Source organism: Aquila chrysaetos, chromosome 1, assembly GCF_900496995.4.
Source record: "Aquila chrysaetos chrysaetos chromosome 1, bAquChr1.4, whole genome shotgun sequence".
In the NCBI taxonomy this organism is placed as follows: domain Eukaryota; kingdom Metazoa; phylum Chordata; class Aves; order Accipitriformes; family Accipitridae; genus Aquila; species Aquila chrysaetos.
Genome location: NC_044004.1, coordinates 550,853 through 570,259, shown reverse-complemented (window position 1 = coordinate 570,259; position 19,407 = coordinate 550,853).

Here is a 19,407-nt window from a genome sequence, read left to right as displayed (position 1 = left end):
CAAAGCAATGAAGTCTCACTTGGGTCACACTGCACAGTCTTAAACTCCAATGATTTAGCTTAATACATAACTTGCCACCAGGCCCCATGTTAGACAGAAGTCTAATCAGTGGAGAGGAGTCAGCGTTTCTGAAGGATAACCCAGAGGACCTCCGTGAAGTGCTTTGCCTCTTTCCAGTAACCCCACAGGAGTGTGGGCTCCTGAAGGTACGTTCAAGCCCCCAGAATGGGTGGCTCAAACACCAAGATCAAGGGTTTGTCCGCACAGACACCTGACCCAAGCTTGCACTAGTGAGGTTCACCCAAAAGCTGTACTGGGATAAAGCGCTCACAGCACCAAGAGTTGCTGCTGTTTGGTCTCCAAAGGAGAGCAGGAGCCAGCACCAGCCAGCACTCCTTTTGAAACCATCGGAGACCCAGACACAAGGCATTTCTCAGCTCAGAGGTTAAACCCAGTCATCCCAGCTCCCAAACACAAGGTGGAACATCATGACCATAAGCTTCCTGGGGCAGGAGCTATTTCTTCATTACACACCTGAATATCACCAACGCAGGGACTCCAATTCCCAGTTTGGGTTCTGGATGTGTGCTACAGCAGCACTAACACTCAAAAGAAAAAAGTAATTTCCCCACTGATTTGTGCCTGCCAAGAGGCACGCTCCTGACCATACTTACCTCATACATGAAACGGGATCATAGGAGCACAGCCATGTTGCCTTAGTTGGGTCACAGCAGCCTGAAAAAAATAAGTTTCAAGTGCATGCTTTGCCAAGTATGCAGAGCCAAGTTAGAAAGACCAGTCCTGAATTGTTTGAGCACATTATAATATATATAGGAAGACAAAGTGTTTCATTTTGTCACATTCACATAAAAAGTTTAGGCAGATCTTTTTCTTCTATTTAACCTAATGGGTTAAAGTCTTTCAAAAAGCCCTTAACATCTGATAATGGGAGGGGTGAAGGGGGGAAAACAATTCTTCAGCAGAGAGAAGACTTGCCCTGTAGGTCAGCCTTAAAAGGTACTTCATATATCTTCTTGTTCCTCAGCAGGCCAAAAAATAAACTCTGTCATTTGCACTGTTCTCCTGGCAGGTCATTGTTTCTGATAATTGAATACCCTGGCAGTTACTTACATTTTGAACAGTATTTTAACAATGGACTGAGAGCAGTTACAGACCTCAAAAGTATGTTTCCAATATTCATTCTCTTCATTTAGGATAATAACCTTAATAAATTTGAGCTTAATTTAATAGAGAAATTATTTCATTTTATTAAGTTACTGACTGATGACTCCAACATACTTCTATTAGGATTCAGCTATTCAATAGACTAGCTAGCTTTGACCCAAGTCAGTAGAGCTAAATTCAACCTTCCTCCAGGCCTTTTAAGCTAGATCAGAAAGTTTTTACCCAAAACTCACACTGGGAACCTCACCAGGCTTCCAACAGTCCTGAGGAAGCAAGAGAAGTCCACTGGGGCCAGAGGGTGCAGCACAAGTCATAAGTAATATCTGGTTCTGTGTAAGAGCTACGAGACATCTGTCTACTCCTCCCCGGGAGAAATTTCACCCACAGCAGACCATTTCTTTACACACATCATCCCCACAATGTCTGCATGAAGGTTTGTTGACACATTTAAGGAGCTGGATGCCGACCACTGTAAAGGTGTCACTCAGACACGTTGAACCGCTGCCTCTCCCACCACCTCCCACGGTCAGAGCTCGGACAAGACCACACGGACTTCTACGACCTGAGGATCCACTCTCACTGCGAAAGCATGACATGGCGAGAGGGCAACGAGCAAAGCACCAGCCACAGCGAGCTGATACTGCTCATACTCCCTGCAGGACCCACAGCTGTAGTGAGGAGGAGGAAGGGGGACAGACAACAAGAAAAGGAGAAGGCAACCAAGGAAGCAGCAGCAAAGAAACCAGATTCCAGGGACTAGGGACTGACAAGAGTGAGCAATAACAGATAGGGGAAGGAAAACAGGAACAGCAAGGCCTGCATATACAAGAGCTTGGGAGTCACTGATATATGGTAGGGCAGCTGGGTCCCTTTGCTACTGCAACCCAGCAGCTATCACCACCAGGTACCAGTTAGCCTCTCCTGGAAAAGAGATTCAGTGTGAGATTCAACTCCAGACAACCAGAAAGTAGACACGTACACCTAAGACAGCCACCATAGACAGTATCAGGGACACCTTCTCATTGCACCTTTGCAGAGTAGCTAAGGCTTAAAACCCCATCAAAAAGCTATTGCCCCAAGAGCCAAGGTGAACCAGACAGAAGAAACAGCTCTTGCCTCTCTACCACTCCTCAGAGCTCTTCCACTACCTCCCTCCCAGCACCCACCCCTCTTTAAAAGCTATAATGATCAACCCTACCTTATATAGCCTCCCCAGCCCTCCCATTTGCAATCACCTCCGGGAGCATCAGGAGTTCATAGAGTTCAGCTGCTGAAAAGGGTTCATCTCTCTTCCCTCTATATGCTGTTTTTTCTGCTCTTCCCTTTTGTTTCTTAGAGATGCTAGTATTTTGATGATTTTTTAAATTATCACCATTTAGCTGATGTAAGATTGCTCTCAGAGACCCCCTTCCTCATCCTAACACACTTTTAATACCGCCTGGGTGCTCAAAGAGCACTAGTGGAAATTGAACATAAAGGTAGGTCAGCCCATGCCATCCATTACGTGCCCTCAGCTGGAGCCCATGTTGCCAGAGATGTTGTACACAAGCAGAGCAGGGCTCAGTCCTGCCTGGGGCTGCTGGGAGAGATTCTCCTTTGAACTGGAAATCCCAGGGGTTTCCCACTTGTTTTCACCCAGGGTTGAAGCAAAAGGTTGAAATATAAAGTATCCTTCTGCAATGGTGTCAAAGGAGAGCTATATTCTGTTCCAGGGATTGTGTTTGCTGAGGTGAAGGAGGGACTGGAGGTTTCTGGAACAAGAACAAGACCTTGAAGCACTTCTGGGAGGTGTGGAGCAGGGTGGATGGAGTGAGGACACACAAATTAACATAAACTACAAATAAAAAGCTGTTGTTCATTGCAAAGCACTAAAAATGCTTGGCACTCCATTTTGGACCAACCTGCCTTTACCTCTGTGGGGAATAAAAGAGAAAAAAAATACCTTGACAGTGGTATTAAAAGACTACTTCATTTTAAAGCCATCTCTTCCTGCCCTTCTTCTGAACCACTGCTGCTTGGCTGTGGGTGTCAGCAGAATGGGATGATGCCTAAATGGGTTGGGTTGGTAGGGACACGGGATCTGTTCCCTAAAAACAGACTCTTAGTGTAAGATTAGGAGGGAATCGGAGGCAGTGATTTGGCATTGTGAAGTGCAGGAGGCAGCAGCAGGGAAGGAGGGGGTCAGCATGTGCCTGGGCAGCCATGGAGCTTCCTGCAGGAGGATGGGGAGAGGAGTGAAGGAGTTATTCAGTGTTGGGTGAGTCTAGCTGAGTCCAGGTGAACGAGAGGGACTCTGCTACGGGAAAGCCAGAAAAAAGCCTAAGAGTGGTAGAAAGAATCAATGAGCTGAAATGGGCAAAGAGGTCACAGCTGAAAGGATGCAGGGTTTGATGGAGGAGCAGGAGTTGGGTGGAGGTGGGGATGTGCTAAATGAGAGAGGCAGAAATTACAGCTAAAAGAGCAGAGTGAAGGGACCTCTTCTTACGGTGCTTGAAGTCCTCCCACTGACTTCCTCAGCTCTCCTTGAAAAGCAGCCTGTGGGTAGGTGATGCAATTGAAAAGAGAAAAGTCTGTAAGCAGCCTGTGTTAAAGGAGTTTTGTGTGTGGTTAAGAGCTCGGCTCCATGTCTTTATCCCAGAAGATCCCAGGTTAAAGATTTAGGGATCCCTCTGGAAAGCATTACGTATTTAAACCAGTCCACTTTGGCGCCTAGCTTTTGCTGGACTTTAAGGAGGGATCAGGAACGTGGGAAGATCGTGGTGCCAGGGGAGTCGTTCAGTGAGAGCAGTGAACCCATGGGCATTCAGCAAGCAAGGTGGCAGGGCTGAAATGGTAAAAAAGAGTTGTATTGCAGCAGGAAGATTCCTGAACTGTCTCAGATAACTTCTCCACCCATAAGTTAGTATTTCAACTAGCAAAGACCGTGGTGGGCAGGGAGGCAGGTTAGATTTCTGCTTTTTCCCTTCAGGAGCTTACTCCAGAGGGAAGTTCACAAGTAGGACACATTCCTCTGGTAACCCCTGGAGTCCATCCATGTCCCCAGACCTGTCCCCAAGTGCCTTGTCCTCGATCCGTGGAGCACAGAGTGGGACAGTGAGTGCAGAAAGCCAGCAGGTTTTCTTTGTCCGGTCACCACGCTGGCCATCTCTCTTGGCTGCTGTTTGGAAAGGCTGTGTGCAGCGTGGAGACCTCCCCAGAGGTTTGACTCAGACGCTACCGTGTGGCATTTGGACAGCTCCAGCATCTGCAATGCCTCGGCATGACCCTTTCCAAGGAGATAAATCTGCTGACTTTCCTCCTGCCTCGTCCAAGTTCCAGGAATTCCTCTGCCCTCAATGGAGTTCCCATTCACCCTCTTGTTTCTCTGTGAACCCAATAAATAACCTGAACTGTTCCCAAAAATACTGAGCATTTCATCTGGCATTTAAAAAAAAAAAAAGTGATAAGCAAAAGAGACTAGAAATTACTTTAGATGCTGAAATTCTAGGTGTTAATGAGTAACATGCAGTCTGGCCAGCTGGGTGGTTTTCAAAGGCAGGTAAACCTATGAATATGTTTTTTATCAACTCATCTAATTTCCTTGACAGATGTGGGGGGAAAAAAAAAAAGAAAGAAAAAACCTCAACTCCTTGATTTCTCACTCTGAGCCAGACCTGAAGGATGAGAAATCTCAAGCTTTCAATAAATGTTTTACATGGATAAAAACTCTATTTTTGGTTCTGCTGTGTAAAAACAAAAGAAAATGAATAACATTGTCCCTGTTGGAGTCAAGCTTTGTTTCTCCTTTTTAATTCTTTTTCCTTTCCACACTGTGAAGGGAGCACGCCAGGGGTCAGGCACAGTTCAGAAATATATACAGTCCAGGCAGGATTTTACAATTCCCCTCAGCAGGAAGATTGGGTTCTTCTCTGACTCCCAGATCCACAAATGAAATGAATTTCTTCCGTAATAATGAACGCTGGCCTGTTCCAATACAGAAATGGCACCAGTACAAGGTAGAAATGAATCCAAAGAAGATGGTCTTGAAATATCTGCTACTGCTTGTTATTAGATTTCCTGCAAAAACTACAATCTTTCATTAAAAGTTTTATATCAAGGAACAGTGGTCCGCCAGCAGTTGTTTAACCAGAGCACAGTGAAGTGCTCTAACCTGGCTTGCTTTCCCCAAAAAGGGGATTAAAACAGATGAGTGAATTCCTGTAATGCTGAATAATAAGTACGAGCAAAACAGCCTATGGCGGAATAGAGTAGTTTGTGTGATAGCCCAGGGCAGGAGCATATGAGGAGAGACAAACAAGTCTCAGTTTCATCATTCGTCCCTCTCCGATGTGAGACTCGCCATTTCTATTCAGCCACCGGTAGGAAAAAGTGCAACAGCGTCATCTAGACCTCAGTAATATTTCCAGGACTAGAGAAGAGCCCCAGGCCACTTGGAGGAGAAGCATCTGGCCACAGTGGCATACCAGGGGAGCTGCTGGCAATGCGGTAATGGAGGAAAAGGAATCTCCTTTTCCGTCTGGGGATGGAGGTGGATGGGAATGGAAGGAAATACCCCCTCCAGAATACCCATTTCTGATAAGAATGGTTCTGTGCTGGCCACAACCGGTCGAGGTTGGGACAAGACCATTTGGCAGCCTCAACACCTTCCTGTGGGCATGGTAGCAGCCAGGCTCTGCTTGCTGTGGAGGCTGGAGACCAATCCCTCTCTCCTTCCCCACTCGGTGGGGGTGATGTGGGCACCACCACCCCGTTACCTCCCCGGCCCTGTTACCCACCCTCACCCCTTCCCCTGAACCTCGCAGAACAGGTACCACTTGCATAGCCTGGAGGCTTCCCAGCCAAACAGATGTAGCAGCAAGGAGCTGGGGAAAGATGATAATCCAGCCAATTAGCAATCAAGGGCTGAGCCATGGCCCACCTACGGACTCACCACTGTCCAGCATCCAGCCTTGGATCTCTTTCCAGCTGATACCATATGCAGGCAGTCTATTTAAGAGCTTGCCTTTTGGATAGAGCCTGCTGGAATCTGTACTGTTTTTACTACTTCTTCAGGCCAGTTTTTCTCAGTCTTGGCCAGCGCCCCTGATTTCCAGCCTCCTATCACACTGTAGTATCGTTTTATTTTATTCTCGGCAGCTGCTTGAGCTTCCAGGCAGGATAGACTGGAACTGAGTATTTTCTTGGAGAAGCCTCTTGCTTCTGGGGTGGGTATCGGTTGTGCAGCCAGCCTGAGTTTCATCAGGAGCAAAGAAATTAAAGCCTCACACCAAGTTCTGCATTGCTTCATCGTCGAGTGAGCCACCTGATGTGACATAAGGGAAAAATGCGATCTCCTGAAGACAGTCCTTTGCTCTCCCCCCGCCGCCCTACTTTCCTACCTTGACGAAGGTATCACCCCCTCCCCGTGCTGCTGCAATCCGCGGGGTTCTTTCTCTCTGGCTCGGAGGGCTTGTCTCTACCATGTGAATGAGCTGGCAGGGCCGCGTGTGCCTGGCACGCTGCCCGCCTCTCCTGTTAGAAACCTGCCTCTAATAAGCCCTGCTGCTGCTTCCAGTCCCCAGCTGGCAGCAGCACAAGCCTCTCCGCTTGCGCTCCGTTTCGTAATGTCCCCGCACCCTGAGCATGCGCTGCTCGTGTGACAGCACTCCTACGAACCGCGAGGAACCGTTGCATCAAAACAAGAGCCATCCTCCCCCAGCGAAGCTCAGCCTCCTTTATCCAGCCATGCACTTGCGCGCTGGCCGAGCAACGCGCTCGTGTACGTGCGAAGAGGGCCAGGAGAAAGGATGGAGGACCAGTAGTTAATGGACTCGCCATTCCAGTGGCCAACTGCTGTCCTCCATCCCAGCCAGCTCGCACCGTAAGCCACGATGTGGGGTGGAGATATCTCTGCCAGCTCCAGCGCAGGCATGGGAAAGCGGTCCCAGGAAAATGATGAGCCCCCAGGAAGGAAATGTGGAAGCAGCGTTTGGCGCTGCGCATCTACAGGAGAGGTTTAATCTCGGAAGGGAGAAAGGAAAAATGTTTCAAGGACTGTTAGGGAGAGAGACCGCCCTTCCTCCAAGACACAGTACCTTGGGAATCCTGTGACTAACCTGCACCGAGAGATGCCTTCTGCTTAGCAGCAGCGGAGACAGTGAAATGAAATTCTAGATCCACTTGCAAGGGGAATTTGGTGCTTGGAGGATAAATACCTATTTTCATTTTGGAAAGTAGACCGGGCTCACCCACAGACTCTGGCACAGAGCTCCACGGGAGCGGGGAAGGGGGTCAGGGCTTTGGTTTCACGTCTCGTTGGAAATATGGCATGAACCCCTCATTCCTTCCCCCAGCAACATTTTGTTTCATGCTGACTTGGGGGAAGGGTATGGCCCCTTCCAGGCCAGCCCCTCTTTTCCTGCAGCATTGCAGGTTCTCTGCGGAGGTCGGCTGCCCAAGAAGTGGCAAAGAGGCCAAATCTCTGTTGGGGCTGCTGAGAACACAGCTGGAGGTGGCAAGGCTCGCAGGCAAAAAGCAACTTGCTGACAATGTTCAGCTAAGGGGGTGGGTGGCTTTTTTTTTTTTTTTCCTTTCCAGCTCCAAGGAACTCCCTGTTCTTTGCACTCCAGAAGCTTCTGGCATAGTGAAAAAAATAGAGCCGAAAGCCATGCATGGGAGCTGGCAAACAGAGGAACAGAAAAGCAGGTGGGGTCCTGCATGTCTATTCCTTTACCTTCTGGAGAGAGCTTTCCATGTAGGGTCCTTGAGGGAGTTGCTAATGGTTGGGCCTGAAGACAAGGCTGAGATGCCATTAGCAGCTTTTTGCTGCAGCCTGGGAAAATGAACCCTTTCCCTCAATCTGCTGCCATGAACTTTTCCCAGAATGACTGAGCTGGACAGGCAGTCTGGGAGCAGTAGAAACCTGGAGCCATCTCTCCTGGAGCGCGTCCTTGCGTGAGATGTGCTCCAGCAGACTCAAACAAAGTTTGCTCTGCTTCAGCTGCCACTGTGAATAAGTTTTTCATGATCGAGTCGCACATTTTTTTCTCCACACACCTCTTGCTTCTATATAATCTACATAAGTGCAAGGGGACGGTGCCATAAAGAAGTGATGTTTAACCCTCGCAATCAACAGGCTCCATAGCTTTGCGTGTGAGCTGAAAGCCATATGCCTTACAACTTCTTCTGCCAGAGGACTTCTGGAGACCAATGCCTTCAGGAAGGCATGGAGACCAATCCATCACGCCCAAAGCTTGTCCTTCCCTGCAGCTCCCTGAAAAGGAGCCAGTGTTGTTTTAGCCACCCAGAGATGCCAAGCCAAAAGCTTTAAAATGTATGGTAAAAATTCAAACTGGTGCCTTGTCTAAGTAGGGAAGATGGGGAGCCTTATGATGAATATTTCATGATTGTTTTCTTAATTCTCAGCTTATTTATGGATGTGGCATGAGGCTATACTGTTATTTACCTTTCCCAGTTCTACCCTGGGTCCAGTCTGAGATCTCTTTGTGCATCCCAATTTTTTCTGTTAAAATCTTGAACTAAATTCCATTTCACACGTTTTAATATGAATGATTTCACAGCGGATCTGGCAAAAAAATAGCATTGCAACTTCTTATTATCAGAACAAACTCTTCATTATTGTTCACAAATAAAGAGAATTTTCTTTAAGTCCTGTTAAGGTTAGCATTCTCTAATTTGGGTAATAATGTTCATTGAAAACCAAAAACTGTATATTCAGCTTTCTTGTATATAACTTCACTTCTTTACCTTTTTACGTGCTGAGAATTCCCAGGAAATCCAATAATTCAAATTTAAAAAAAAAAAAAAAATCCACAAAAGATGTTTGCTGACAAAGCCATTTATCTCCAAGCAAATGAAATCTGACCTAGCCTAGCCTTACGTGAAAGCAGCCTTTGACTCCATAATGAGGACTAAAAGGGCTTTTGTTTAAAGAGCTACTTTTTCAAAGTGGTCTAGAAGGCTCGTGTATCAGTAGATTGGCCTGAAAATTGCTGCAGTGCCTTTGTAGCTGAGGTGGGTCTCGTGGTGCAAATCTGGAGTCAGTGTCTCTGGTGCGCTGGGACAGATCCTTCCCTTGTCAACATGCTGGGCTTTTCTGGCATCCTATTTTTTCTATTTATTTCATCTCTAAAGCTGTAGACAAAACAAAACAGGTGGGACTCAACCCAAAAAAATGAGATAATTGTCCCCCTGCGAGCTGGGGAATGGCATGGAGAGCCTTCTCTGCTCATGGCAGTGGGAGAGTTTCCTTCTGGTCCCTTCGGGCTGCTGCTGTGTCCAACATCTGGCGCACAGCTATGGAGATGTCCGAGCAGTTGAGGCTCAGGTCTCTTCTTCGAAGCTCTTTCAAAGCCACGCAGCCGGAGAAGTCGAAGCCTTGGGTATAGCTGGCATGACCACCCCTCCAGGTCCTCTGGGTAGAATTGAATCCGTGTCCCAAGGTGCCAGGGAAAGAAGGGAAGCAATGCCGAAAATCTGCTTGTCCCTTGCTGTCAGAGCCTGGGGTGAAGTCCCACCTCCAGGACTGGATTTCAGCATGCCAGATCCCCGCAGGCTGGGAGGAAACCTCGAACTAGGGGTGTCCAGGCATTCAGCCAGACCAAGATGAGCCCAGTTGTCTCCTCGAGAGGCCCTCCATCACAGCTGAGCTAATCTCTGGTCTTGTGACAGGAGGGGACTGCAGAGTTCAGGACACAAATCCATTCTGAGACCTTCTCCAGAGAGAAGAGCTTTAGGAGGGGGGAGATGGTAACAGGCAACAAGCCAGGCAACTGTTCAAGCCAGTGGAGAACACTGTATGAGCCACAAGTTTCCCACTCTGTCCCGAGATAAAAGCAGATAAATAAAGACAGAAATCTTGATCTTGTCCTCCAGCAGGGATTGAGTCACCAGGATGGTGGGCCACGATGGGGACGGGGACACCGCTTGGCTCCAGGATGGCCCATTTACCAGCAAGGTGTGTGTCTGCATCACAAGCACCGAGTAGCTTTGGCAGGATCTCCACTCTTGACAGCTTTAAACAGAGCACAAAGAAAAGGCTGTTTAAAAAAAAGAAAAAAGTCCTTATTTTAAAAAAAGCAAGAAGAAAAAAATTCTTCACATTTAAAACTCTTTTTATTGCCCTCATTGCTTAAGATAGCGTTACCATAAATCGACTCGACCATAACATTATTTGGAAACCAAAAGGATTACCACATCTATTAGAATATTTAAACCATATGTCTGGGGTTCAGAGCTCCCAGTCCCACAGTGCATGCACACACTGGCCAGCAAGGCTTCTGCTCCTGTTGGCAGGGAGCTGCTAGCTCTTCACAGAGGGGAGGACTGTGTCCCTCTCTTGATGTGGCAAATTGGGCATTTCTTTGTTCTTTTACGGCAGCATTTAGCCAGGGACCACGATGCAATTTATCAATAATATCAAAGCCACACAACTCCACCACCCCATTGCCAGCAGGAGCGTGAAGCCTGCTGTATCCCACAAGGTGAGCGACTCCAAATTAATAGGGGCAGGATGGGGAGAGATCACGTAAATTCACCTGGTTCCTCTAGGCTCCAAAGTAGATCTGACGTGGACCAGTCCCCGATGTCTGCCTTTAGGAGTTCAAGTCGTGAACAAAGTGACTTGTCTTAAGGGGAGGCCTAATTGGTTATGAGTAGAAAGAAGACAGAAGATCTCTCGATGCATGTTTTCCCATGGATAACATTTTTTTGGTCTCAGAGCCAGCAACAATCCCCGAAACACCTCAGTCTTCTCTCTCCTTGGATGCAGTTCACGGTCAGATGGTGATGTGTAGAGATCTTCCCAACAACCAACAGAATAGGTGGATCTCCAGGGGACAGGGTCTGAATCTTCAGCATCTCTTCCTGCCAACACAGGGGGTTGTGAAGCTTCTGATGCACCCAACCACCCCTGCCTCTGCAGGAGGATGGTAAATAGGCATAAATCCTCTGATTGTCTGCACTGGTGCTGTGCAGTGCCAGATCCAACAGCAGCATGTGAGCAGATTCTTTGGAAAAGGACAAATCACCCTTGGAGTCTTTCTTGCCATGGCCAGTGCAGAGAGGTGGCCACCTTCAACTGGGATTTTTAGGTAGTCCCTTCAGCCTGCTGTGTGTATTTTAACCCACTCTCATTCAAAACTGTCTAACTGAATTATTTCACTTAAAAAAAATAAAAATCGGCTTTCTTTTAGCAGGGTTGTTTTTAAAATACATCATTTCTTGGACTGGCTTGAGACCATGGCCATACAAACACCTTCACTGACATAGCTGGGGTGGGGAGAGAGCAAGGATGGAGACCCCATGGCACGCTGAGACGATCCTCCCTAGGCAAGTTTGGTGAGGAAAGATTTGTATCGTGACACCCAGGCACAAAGTCTGACCCACTGTGAAAAACACATGAACTGCAGCAGCATGTAGGACTCAAGTTACGATGACATTCAGCGATGGTTGGAGGGAAGATGACACCACTGGAGAGCAGGTAGGCAGTGGAAAGACAGTGAAACAGCAGATCAGGTGAGCTATAATTGAGCTATAAACATTGAACTACCATCTAAATGAGGTGAGTTGGCACATCTCTTTTTAAGTCCCTGTTTCAATAGTTTATGAACCTGCCATTTTTCAGCTATCTGGTCTGATCTTTTTCCCATTGTGTCTACCCAAAGCAGGATTTTTCTAGCCATGTTCCAGCCAAAGTGGTTCTGCCGTATCTGAAAATTACATTCACTAAAAATAGGCTATCTTATACATCAGGGAAAGGAAGATCTTACAGCAGTTTCCCCAAAAAATTCTAGCTGGAGGGAAACAACTTGAAGACAAGTTCAACCCATTCATAGATACCTTCTGCTCTCCTAGTTCAGGATGGCCAAGCTATAAATCTATCATTCACTGCTGCTTAACGCCAATGTCGCACAAGAAGAATGCTCCAAATCAGGGCCACCACAGCTTGCAGGGCTTCCCCGGGGGGGGGTTGCTCTGACCCACTGTCAGCCAATGTGGTTCCCGAGGTCAGGAAACTCCATCTGCTCCCAGCGCTCCTGCTGCAGCTTCCAAGGATGAACAGGTCAAGGGAGGGCACCTGGGTCTGAGGAGGGATGAAGGAGGTGAGGAGTAGGGTTTGGAAGAGAAAATCTGGGACACTTGGAATGACTGGGAAAGGACACTGGGACAGGAAACAGGAGGAGAAGGGCATTGAAACAAGGGTAGTTGGTGCTTTCAGGCACAGAGATAAGTCAAGGGCTGGAGAGCAAATCTTGGGATGGTCTCAAGGTGAAGGCAATTGAATATCACAGAGGAAAAAGAGATTCCTCTGATGGGAGAGAAGGGTCCACACAAGCTTTAACAAACCTTCTTGGAGGGCTTGGCAGTTCTTAAACATATACTGAGTAAGACTGTCAGGAGGTGGCTGGCACGCTGCAGTGAAGACAACAGGGACCGGTCAGGACCCCCCCCCATCTTCCCCTCCCAAGGCTGCTCTTTGAAAAACACTTAGAAAAGTCCATGAAATGGTCCCCAGTGCTTGAGTATGTGGGAAAATTGACTCCAGCCCACTTTGTCCAGGCCCCATTGTAGAACATAGGCATCTTCTCTCTTTTTAGACCTGTCTTCGCTTTAGCTACTTGGAGGCAAAGCAGTCTCATCTGCAAAGGAAAAGTATCTGGATGTCTCTGCAATGGGGCCCAGAGAGGGAGTCCCTGGAGAAGCTCTGAGGGGACAAAGGGCTCTGCATTCAACAGGGTCACGCTCAAACCGCCTGTCCAGCACCCGTGGGCTGTCCTCTGCCCAGATACAGGATCTTTGAGGCATGGCCACACATCCAGACCTCAGCAGGGGATGGGAAATTATGCATCAGAGTCCTCTTGGCTCCATTTGTCATCCCGGGAGGATTTTTTCCAGGATTAACTGGAGGGGGTCTTCTCTCCCATCAGCCTCCAAGCCTTTTTCCAGCATTCCCTCCAGCCTGGCAAGCAAACTGAGAGTGTCCTACTGGGGTGGAAACTGTCTTGAGGAGGGAAATGGAGAGGAGATGTTTGAACAGGCTGAGGTGGAGGGATTTTTCCAGTCAGGGTATAAGCTGGGGGTGGGGATAACATTATATCAGGAGCTGCCTCATCTTCAGGAGCTTGACGCCAGGCTGCTCTGGCCGGCTGTTGTCAAAGAGCTGATTAATAGGGACAGCCCTGGAAGGGACTGGGGGGGCTCTGCCTGTCCCAGTTAACACAGGCTGGAAGGAGCTGGAAGGTGAGCCCAGGGCTGCGGCACCACATAGGGTTTAGCCTCCAGCTCTAGCCTGAGCCTGATTTCTGCCTCATCTGCAATGGAAGGGCTCCCTCTGGTGCAACCAGGAATCCTCTCTGCCTCTTCCTTTTTTCCTCCTTTCCTTTTTTTTCTTTCTCCTCCAGGGAAGGCATCTTTACTGCCACATACCAGTCTGTTCCACAGGGAAGGACAAGATCCACCCTGACCTCTTCTTCAGAGTCAGGAAAACCCAACTCCTTGTCCCCCACCCACCACTGAAATATCCTGCCCATCCATGGCCATCCCGAGAGAGACCAAAATCCTGGGAAACCTCCCCCAGGAAAGCAGGGCAGTGATCGCCCACCTCAGAGAGGGCGACCAAGCCTCACGGCCCCGTGTTTTGAAACCGTCCAGTTAATTGTGGTCATGTCTGCTGGGGATATGAGCCCAAGTTAGGAAATGTCCCGGTGTCTGGGTACCAAACTAGCACCCCACATTGCTCTCACCCTAATCCTGCTTCTAACTGAAGATTGACCCCTTTCCCCTGTGTAAAGAAAGGGAAAAGCTCCGGAGAGGAGCTTTGGGATGGGGCAGGTTGCAAAGGTGCTTTGGTAGCCACACTACCTCCACCAAGGGCAGTCTGTAGCTCGAGGTGCTGCTTGCCCTCTGAGCGAGCAGTTGTCCTAGTTTTTTACAGGCTGGCGGGACAAGAGAAGGATCTGAACTCCACTTGCCTGGACCTGGCAAAAGGTCATCGAATAGTTGTGGCCAGAAGATGCCACAGGGCTAGAAAGAGCCAGGAACAGGTTCCCTTCCCCACCAGCTCTGCACTGCTGCATATCACCGTCCTCCTTATCTGAACAGAAATGAGACACTGCTCCGCCGGCAGCAAGCTGGGCAAGCATCAGCTTTTCAGCCATCCGATTCCTCGGTGCAAGCAGGGCAGATCCTTGCCTGCAGGTTTCCATCCATCAGGAGGGTGCGGGTCATTCCCCCCTGTTTGCAGGTCTTCCCTTCCCCGGGAATCATGGCACTGCTTTGTTAAATGCCGCCGCTGCCGTAGCCAGAGGTGGCTGCATAGCAGTGCTGGGCAAAACACACCCTCGTGAAATAGCAGGGAAAGGGGCCTGCAAGGCAACCGGGATCAAAGGTGTGCTGCAATATAGCAGCTGTTGTTACGGATGTCTTACAGATGTGGAGGGGCACGGCTCCATCCAGGGCTAATTCATCTTTCACTCACAAAACCGATCTGGCAAGGGAGGATTTGAAAGTTCCCACATGATTTTTTGTTTGTTTCATCTTTTCCTCCTTTTTTTTTTTTTTTTTTTTTTTTTTTTAATTAAGTTTCTCCTGATTGCAAAACCAAATGTAAAAACCTGTAAGTCTGGATAGCCCTAGGGAAAGGAGCACTCAGAAAGTTCTTGACAAAATTATAATTCCTGCTTCACTTGTGCAGTGAGAAAATGTGCTGGATGTGAACAAGTTGCATGTATTAATTATGGCCATAGATGGCACCATGATTTAAAAAGACAGGAAAGGAGTAATTGCCATTAATGTCATTGGAACAGAGCAAATGGTTCTGAGGCAGATCCCAGTGCAATCACAAGAGGAAGAAATCTTACATAACCTTAAATAATATTTAATAACTATTTAATGAATTATTTAATAATTATACATAAATATTTTAAACCTGGTTTTCTAAGGCGATGAATCTTAGGCTGTAGCTTAGGCTAATTTTGCACTCTCTGACTAGTTGCCTGAGTAGATGGGAATGTGAAAATACTGATTTGACTATAGGCTAAGGCAGCAGCTGCCTCTACCTAGGGGAAGGGAAGGAAAGTCCTGTTCAAGAGCTGTGTAGTGATGAAGCTTGGCCTGGGAAGGACCTGGAGGGGCAAACCAACGAGGGCTGGTGCCAGACTGAGGACATGGATGCCTGCAAGACACACATCTTTGCCTAAGAAAGCAACAACTGGACAGAACCAGAGGACTGAGAATATTTTTAGTGTTACCCTCCACACTCTGCCCAGCCAGTCTCTGCACAGGGATGAACCTCGTGGTCTCTTTTTTGCAGAAGGACGAGCTAATAACTCAGGCCTGGGCTGTTAGTTTGTCCCCCTGTCCCCAGTCCCCACACTGCATCCTAGCTCCATGCCTCTGTGTCTTCTCCTAGTCTGCACTCACTATTCCCCTTGTTTTTAACCTTGGCAGAAAGAGCAGTGCTTGGCTGGGCCATGGTGCACGAACCTCCTCATGGCTTGAATTCATCTCTCCAAAGCGACATGAGAAGGGGGCTGTGCTGGGAGACCTGAATGGGCGCTTGCTGTTCACTGGCCAAGGGGAGAACTCCAGTTTGGCAGAGCTGCCAAATCCATAACCAAATGCAGTGGAAAACAGCAGCAGTGAAAGACCCGAAGCTCCCTCCAGCTTCTGAAGCTGCTTTCTTGGCAGTAGCCAGCCATCTCAGCATCCTTCCTGGGGAAATGGACTTTACATTCCAGCCACGCATCTCTAGACTTACAGGGATATTTTGGTTTTTTCAGACACAGCTGTGCCTCTCCCATTTTATGCACCCCTTTCCTCCTACCCCTTCCCTCTCAGACCTTCCTCTTGCTGGAAAGCCCAATTTGCTGCAGGGAATGCAAACAGAAACTCACCACAGAGGTGGGTGATGTGTTACACAGGGGCTTTGAAGTTCTTTTTATTTCCTTTAACTATGGAAAACCACCCCCAAAGATGTCATAAAATGTGCCAGAATTCAGTATGGGACAGGCAGTGGAGTAAGATATAAATACGGAAAATACGGGTGTGTACAAAGAAAGACAGAAAGAGGGAGGAGGGGGAGAGAGAGAAGGAGAGGGAGAAAATGAGAACGATTAATGAAAGAACAAGAGAGAAAAAGAAAGAGAAAGGAAAAAAGAAGAGAAAGAGAGAAAGAGAAAGAGACAAAGGAAGAGAGAAAGACGAAAAAGAAAAAGAAGAAAGAAAAACAAAAAGAAGGAAAAGGAAAAGGAAAAGGAAAAGGAAAAGGAAAAGGAAAAAGGAAAAAGGAAAAGAAGAGAAAAGGAGAAGAAAAAAGAGAGAAAGAGTAGGAGAAAGTCTAATGCATTTGTAAGTAAATTTTGAACAGCAGAGATTGTACATGCAATTATTATAAGTTTGAGGGCAATAAAAATACCCTGTGGGACCTCACGTGGAATCAAGCTGGGGTTAAAAGGCTCGGATCTGTGCTGAGAAGCTCATAGTTGCAAGGCACGTGGCTCCCTGGCTCGACGGCGGGTTCCTTTCCTTCCTACAGAAACAAGTGGAAAAGAGTTTGCGTGGGCCCACCTCACCGTCCCAGGGCAGCGGAGCAGGGTCTGGACGAAGCCACCTTCACATGCCCTGTCCACCAAGGCAGGTAAGTGCAATCACCAGCCCTGCAATACAGCAAACAGAGGAGCAGGAGGAGGCTTCTCACAGGGGAGCCCAGTGGCGAGACAGAAAAAAAAAAAAAGACAATCTGGATTTGCTGAACCCCACTTCATTCCTCCTCCTCGAAACCTGCTATGATTCACGTTTTGTGAGGGCACGGAAAAAGTGAAGAGATTTAACCAAAACCACTCAGGAAGTCAGTAGCAGAGAGTGAAATAGCTGTCTGGATTCTTGGGTTTGCATTCTCCCTGCAGCTCACAAAGGTTGCTCCTTCTCTTCATTGCAGGGATTGAGCATTCGTTTTGAGACAGGAACGTCAAGAGGTGCCATCTGACCCCAAAGTCCAAATGCCAGCACACAAAAGCGGGGACTTTGCACACCTAAGGGAATTAACCTGGCAGTTTTCAGACCTGGTTTCAGGTCTTAAAACAGAGTCAAACCAGGGTAAAGTCACACCCAGGTCCTCAGACATGCTGGTCTCTGCGTCCAGACAGAGATGCATCACTTAGTGATGCACACGGACTGGCAGTGATCTACAGGCCACCAAACAAACAGGCTCTATTTGAGCCAGATCCTCTGTCCTAGGGATTTATTTGACCCAAACATCCAGAACTGACATCAGCGTCATTAAAAAAAGGAAGAAGAAGAAAAAAAAAAAAATATAGATCCCAACTCTCAAACTTTGGATCTTGAATTTTGTGGCAACTTAGGAGTTAAGTTCAGTCCACCGGGTAGGCAGGACCTTGAAGTATTTCTCCCCATGCTGTGCACCTGGAGTCATCTCCCATCACAAGTTTTACAGCTGACAGACCACTGGATTAACCTTTCTAAGGCAGCCGATAGCCCCTTGGAGACCTCGCGCTCTGGCAAGATGTATCTGCCAGGAAGGCTTCCAGTTGGACCAAGCACAGGATACGACCACGGTCCTCAGAGCGTTATGTTCTAATAGTTAATTACTCTCGCCGCTGGAAAAATGAAAAGTGCTTTATTTCCACACCGAATTTGCGGTGGGTGCTTGTGACCAGACTGATCCAGCGTAGCATGTTTCTTTTTTATTTATCTGTTTCACACTCGCTTCGAGAAACTTCATCTGGGTTGGGGCCCCACTGTGGTAGGCAGGCTATAAATCCATCTATCCAGTTGCTTAAAGCAATGGCTAACCACCCACCAGCCTGGATGGAAACTCGATGACCTGCTCCCTCACACCTGTGAAATTCCTCTGGCTTTGGAGCAGCCCGTCCTGATTTCAAACAGCCGCAGGGACATCAGCTTCGAACGGGGGGACGTCTAAATCTTCAGCGCTTACATACACCACCGCGGGCTTTACCAGCCATGAAGAGGGGTGTTAGCCTTTCCCTCGCCTGTGAAAGAAAAGGTGAAAAGGGAGGAGGAAAAATGAAAGGCAGGTCAGCGAACAAAGGCGTCATTCCTCCGCACTTATCAGTTTTTCTCCATATATTTCATTTATGGCTTTTTTTATTGACCAAAGGAAGCCCTGGAAACCTTGTTTTCCTTTATGCCGTGGTAACACCAACTCGGTGAGACGTAGGACTGACCACAGGCACATCTGAGCATAATTCACTAAAAATTCCAGTAAATGTTTTTCTAGTATGAAACTAATAGTAAGTAAGCAAACCCACCTCCCCCCAGGGAGCAACTAACCTTGCTGTTACCCGAGAATATTCTGCTGAACTCCACCAGCTACTCTGCCTCTCAAGTGGCACCTCTGGGCTTTGCCGGGTTCAGGTTATTGTTGATGTTTGGTTTTTCGACTGCCTCCCTGCAAGAAGCCAGGGATGGTCCCTCCAGCGGGGGACTTGCTGGCTGTTGCTGCTGGAGATGATGGGAACATTTTGGGGAGCAGGCGCCCACCTTGGAGCCGGTGCCTCCGTGGGTTTGTGGTAACCACGTCTCTGTGCACGTTGGGTTGCCACCGGTGGAAAACAACCACCCTGTGGCACTACTTTCTGTGTGGCTGAGACCAGGAGATTTTGGAGAAAGGGGAGTCTGCAGAGCTGGAGGGAAAAGGGAGGAGAGAGAGCAGACCAGAAATAAGAAAGGATTAGATAGGAGAAGACAGTAAGGTGGCATGGAAGCAAGGAGAGGCTCCCTCCCAGGTCTCAGGATCCATCCCCATGTGATCTCCAGCCAATCCTTTTGCCTTCCCCTTGGGATTTTGATGGCTTTTCCTAATTACAGCAGTAAATGCCTTGCAGCAGACTGTGTCTGTGAGAGGATACTAGAAATGGGGGGGATGACTGACATCAAGCAGGAAATTTTGGGGGCTTTCTGTTTAACAAAACTCCTAACAAGGGAATAATACAGACATCTACAGGCTGGCTTTGGAGCCTGTTGGTTTATGCTCCGCATGTCACTGGCATGTGACTTCAGCTCCTGCTTCCCATTGAAGTCCTGCCTTGCCCATTAGAGGTTGAACATCATTATCCTTTGCTTGGCTGGTACAAAAGGAAGCGGGGGGATCAGGGATCCCATTTTCCTGAGCATCTTTTCTTGACTTTGCTGTGCGTGTCTTCATCTCCATACGCTGTGTCCCTACAGTTTCCATCCATA